Here is a 6,216-nt window from a genome sequence, read left to right as displayed (position 1 = left end):
TGTGCTGGAAAAAAGCCAATAGTACTTATAATTTATTCATATCTTTACAAGCTTAGACAAAGGATGCAAACATAATTGCACATTAGAAATCACCTGAGTAATCATAAACTCAGGCCTTATTGCACACATATGATATGAGTATGTACAGTTAATCTTGGGTTCCAGTACAAATTAAAGATCCATCAGTGCGGAAAAGTTTACAACCTTCATCTGCTGTGCAACAGTTGACACATACTGGACTAATTTGCTCATCTCCTGAAGAGGGACAAGTCATGTATGCCACTTCATTATCACAAAACTGGAGACATGACTTGGCATTTACATATTTCACCTCATTAATTCCCAACAGAAATATGCCTATAAATTAAAGCACACAAAGTAAAGATATAAAATGACATTTTGGCTTGATGTATCTCAAATATATATATATCAAAGAAGCCTTACCAGATAATAGGAGGAGAGAAAGGATACTTGATTTGTAAAAGGCCATGTTTCTCTGAATGCGCTGATTTGAGGATGTTATCATCCTTCCTGTTAAGCTATTTATTTATAGAGCTAACAAACGATTACTAAAATACAATTAGGAATGACATTTTCTCATTCCGGATTTAGATAACTAACATAGTTGTCAGAATGGACAACATATTGCTTGGTCAAACGAAACTCTATGCAGCCTTCACATTAGATTGTATGCTAAGCACATTAAAAGTAACACAGGGCTTGCCTAACAATTTCTATTTAAATCATGTGCGCAATTTCGTAATTAGCATTATTCACCTTCAAAATACTTAACACTCCTTAAAATTCATCTTCTTCTATCTCCAATATGGAGTTTGAATATTACAACTCACATTTTGAGCCATAATATCACATATTTCGTTTGAGAACATTGTGGGCTTGAGACTGAGATTCACTTGAACATTTTTTTTCTGAAAATATATATTGAACGTCATGTCTTTACTTGCTATCGGTTTAGGGTCTAGTTTTCTATATCTCATAATTTTTATTTTTTGTTTTCTTTCATTTGAAGTATTATACTGTTTATTCGTAATACGTTTTTTCTGAAAAATATATATTGAATATTACCACAACCACAACCACAACCAACCACAACCACAACCACAACCACAACCCAGTATAATCCCACTAATGGGGTCTGGGGAGGGTAGTGTGTACGCAGACCTTATCCCTACCCTGGGGTAGAGAGGCTGTTTCCGATAGACCCTCGGCTCCCTCCCTCCAAGAACTTCCCACCTTGCTCTTGGAGTGACTCGAACTCACAACCTCTTGGTTGGAAGTGGAGGGTGCTCACCAGTAGAACAACCAACTCTTAAACCACATTAATTCAAAATTTAAGGGACTATATTGCAAATATTACATCAATGGCCATTGAATTTGTAATACTATACACAATTAAATGAAGTATGTTGACTAATTATTTTTCATTCAAATAAGCCATTATCTTTGAATAAGTGATAACCATGTTGACACATAAAAAGTCAAGACTCATAGCGGGGTAGTTTTCCTAACTTTGACCAAAGGTATAATAGAAACCAAGTTAACCTTATCACAACATGTCCGGTTGGATAGATAGACTTATTAATAGATTTTTAAGACTTTTACATCTCTCTAAACTTTAGTTTCGTTGGTGTTAATTTTGAGAATCTTACGGAAATGTCCCAAATAAGGACTCATAACTTACCAACTTCTAGCCATTAAATATAGATTTACTAAAACTAGCCAAGCACATACAAAAATTGAAAACTCAAATAAATAAGGATTCTTTCTCCAAGAATTACACGCAAAGATTTCCTTCCACAGTTTTAAGCGTGATCAACAATATTAGATACAAGACGAAAAAGAAATTCATTTTAGTATACATTTAATATTATCTAACATTAGCATACATTTAATACTGTTGGACCGTCAGTTGAAATGAGTTTCTTTTTCCATTTTCTCGATAAACTGAATCTAAACTTTCAACCCTTAGTGACGAGAATATGAATAATTGCTCTATGGTACCGTACAAGTATCATGATACCTTAGAGCAGGTTCCCTACAGCTAGCTTACTGGTCATAATAAAGTGAGTATTTGCCTTTGATAACTAAGCTACTTAACTCTCTTGCACAGGGTTGTAAATAGCGCTCGCCTCAGCACTAATTGCGTGAGGCGAGACGATGCAAGCTTCCATCACCATTTTACTCTATAGCATAGTGTTTTCAAAAAGGCGAACACCTCTGCCTCTGTAGCGTGTGGCGACCTGTGGCGTTGCCTTTTGCAAAAAAGAAAAGAAGAAGGCAACAACAGCGATCTGCGATTAAAACAAAAAATTAGGGCTCGCGATTTCTTTATTCTTTTTCCTTCAAGTCGACAGTAGACCTACAACAGTCTAACGATTTCCTTTTGTCACGACCCAAAATTCTAACCTGTCGTGATGGCGCCTATCTCAATACTAGGCAAGCCAACAACCTCAAAGAAAACTATAATTTCTTTTAAGATTGGAAACATAATATATAAACTTAATAGAAAACCCCATTCATACTAATATAAATACACTCTCAAAACCTGGAGTCACTAAGTACACGAGCATCTATACATTTCAAGTCTGGAAAACACGATCTATAATAGTCTGATACCAAATACAGTAAACAAAGAGACAAGGTCTGCGAAACACGACAGCTACCTCTGAATCTCCGAAAAATCAACTGTGCGAAAGAATCAACACCCGTGGTGTTCGGGATCACCTGGATCTGCACACGAAGTGCAGGGTGTAGTATGAGTACAACCAACTCAGTAAGTAACAGTAATAAATAAAGAACTGAAAGTAGTGACGAGCTTCACAGCTAAGTCCAAATATAGTAATTTCCAACATGAAAAGGTAAGCATGCTTTCAAGTTCAATATTTAAAACTCCACAGTAATTTCATATCAGATTTGACTGAAACATAAATAATGTCTTTCAAAGTTTTTCCAAAAACAATGATAATGACAGCTGAAATGCAGCAATAATGGAATCAATGCATCCTCTCAGAGTAACAGTCACTCAGTCCTCCCATTCACTCCAACCTCACCGTCACTCTTTCCTCACAATCACTCATTCCTCACAATCACTCAGCACTCGCACTCAGTAGGTACCTACGCTCATGGGGGTATGTACTGACTCCGGAGGGGCTCTTTCAGCCCGAGCTCTATATCAAGCCAATCATGGCATAAATCAATGAAACATGCTACGGCGTGCAACCCGATCCATAAATATCCTCACAATTAGGCCCTCGGCCTCACTCTGTCATCAACCTCGCCAGTCTCTCGGGCTCAAGATATCATGAAAATCAGCCCAAAAATAATAATATGATGTATTAATAAATAGCAACAGAGTCTGAGGTGTGATATGAAATGAATGAATATGACTGAGTGTGAAATTATAATTTGAACATATAATTCATCCATAGAAATGACCCCAGTGGGTACCAATAATAACAACATATGTCTAAGCATGCTTTTTAATGCGAGTCTCAGCCCAATTTCTCTAACACATAGAGAATGTACTGGTATCAACAGATTATTCAACTACACAGATCCATGGAATTTGAACAAGTCACAATTCTTACGGTGCACGCCCACACGCTCGTCACCTAGCATGTGCGTTACCTCAAAACCAATCACATAACACATAATCCGGGGTTTCATATCTTCAGGACCAAATTTAGAACTGCTACTTACCTCAAACCGTGTAATTCTTATTACGCTAAGATTTTGCCCCGTGAAATGACCTCCAAACGTCTCGAATCTAGCCACAAATAATTCAATTCAGTCAATAAAATTTATTGAAATTATTTTATAAGAAAATGCTAATTTTCCATAAAAATCCGAAATTTAGCTCAAAAATCTCCCATTGGGCCCACGTCTCGGAACTCGACAAAAGTTACAAAATTCGAAAGCCCATTCAACCATGAGTCTAACCATACCAGTTTTTACCAGAATCCAACCTCAACTCGACCCTCAAATCTTCAAATTAAATCAAGAGGGTTTTCTAAAATTTTCAAATTAATTCACCCATTAAATGATGGATTCGAAGGCATAATCATGGAAATTAATCAAAACTGGATAAGAATCACTTACCCCAAACACCCATGCAAGAATCTCTCCAAAAATTGCCTTCCACCGAGCTCCCAATTTGATTTTGTGTTATGAACTCAAAACCCCCGTTTTCGAACTTTTAATTCTGCCCAAAAATGCCTTCATCGCGTTCGCGATGCACAAAAATGTGCTGCCAAGATTCCTTTTTCGCGTTCACGTTCTCCTCATCGCGTTCGCGATGCCTTCCGACCTCTGCCCTTCGCGTTCGCGAGACACGAGGCGCGTTCGCGAAGGCTTAATGCCAGGAAGGCCCCAACTCCCTTTCCTTTTCGCGTTTGCATCCGCCCACTCGCGTTCGCGTAGGCTTCCCCAGCCTCTTCTTCGCGTTCTCGTCTCCTTCATCGTGTTCGCGATGGGCAAATCCCAGCAGCCCAAAATACTTCTTCGCGAACGCGACGCGTTCGCGAAGAACAATACCAGACACCAGTTCTAGCAGTTGCAAAACAAGGAAAAATGATCCGAAACCGTCCTGGAACTCCGATTGACCTCAAATTTTGCACACAAGTCATAAATAATATAACAAAGGTATTTTAATTTTCAGAATCAGATTCTGACCCCGATATCAAAAAGTCAACCCCCAGTCAAACTTCCCAAAAAAATTTGACTTTCGCCATTTGAAGCCTAATTCCACTACGAACCTCCAAATAATTTTTCGGACACGCTCCTAAGTCCAAAAATCACCATACAGAGCTATTCGAATAATTAAAATTTAATTTCGAGGTCATTTATATATAATTCAATATCCGGTCAACTTTTCTAACTTAAGTTTTTAATTATGAGACTAAGTATCTCATTTCACTCCGAAATCCTTCCGGACCCGAACCAACTAGCCCGGTAATTCATAAAATAACCGTAAAGCATAACTTGAGTAGTAAATGGGTAAACAAGGTAATAAGACTCAAAACGACCAGCTGAGTCGTTACATTCTCCCCATCTTAAACAAACGTTCGTCCTCGAACGAGTTTAGAATTATACCTGGAGCCTCAAATAGGTGTGGATATTTGCTCTGCATCTCCCGCTAAATCTCCCAAGTAGATTCTTTGGCTGGCTGGCCTCTCCATTGTACCTTCACTGATGCTATATTCTTTGACCTCAGCTTTCAAACCTGCCGGTCTAAAATAGCCACCGGCTCCACATCATAAGTCAAATTACCGTCCAGGTGCACTGTACTGAAATCCAAAATATGAGACGGATCCCCGACATACTTTCGGAGCATGGACACATGGAACACTGGATGAACACCTAATAGACTAAGTGGCAAAGCAAGTTCATAAGCCACCTCTCCAATCTTCTTAAGTATCTCAAAAAGCCCAATATATCGAGGGCTCAACTTGCCCTTCTTTCCGAACCTCAACACACCCTTCATGGGTGAAATCTTGAGCAGAAACTTTTCACCAACCATGTAAGCAACATCACGGACCTTTTGGTCGGCATAACTCTTCTGTCTAGACTGTGCCGTGCGAAGCCGCTCCTGAATCAATTTAACCTTAGCCCAAAAACCTTGGAGCCTCATTTCTAACATCTATAATTCTTTTCAAGACCCGAATCTCACATCCACACACTGTATAAGTCCGAACAAATTATATCAAGACATAGCCATAACTCACGATGTAATCACATGATATATCACACAACTCGCCTGCTCACAGCACCATTTCCAATCTCGGTAACTACTCCAAACTAACCAAGTACTATATTAAACCCCACATCCCACAAAACCTCGTTCCAAAACTTTTGTACACTGTTGATAATAAAAGAAACACGTGGAATCTCATAACCCCTTATCAGATCAACAAGTCATGGAGTTATCTTGTCCCAACCAGAACCATAGTCACCTTCTAAGCCGACTTTCATTGTTATCCTCCCAAATATACCATAATCAAACCTAATAGTACCCATTCTATGCCCAATGACCATCTATTATTGTTATACCCCATATTTTCATACGTGAAAGTACACCATAAATAAATTTTTAAAAGCTCGAAAATGAGATATTACATCTCGCATTTTCGTACGTTAAAGCTTCGTCGTAAATTAATCGACGTAAGTTCGGGAATGTGATTATTTTGAAATTATAAG

This window comes from Nicotiana tabacum, chromosome 15 (genome assembly GCF_000715075.1).
Source record: "Nicotiana tabacum cultivar K326 chromosome 15, ASM71507v2, whole genome shotgun sequence".
Classification (NCBI taxonomy): domain Eukaryota; kingdom Viridiplantae; phylum Streptophyta; class Magnoliopsida; order Solanales; family Solanaceae; genus Nicotiana; species Nicotiana tabacum.
This window is presented reverse-complemented; position numbering follows the sequence as displayed.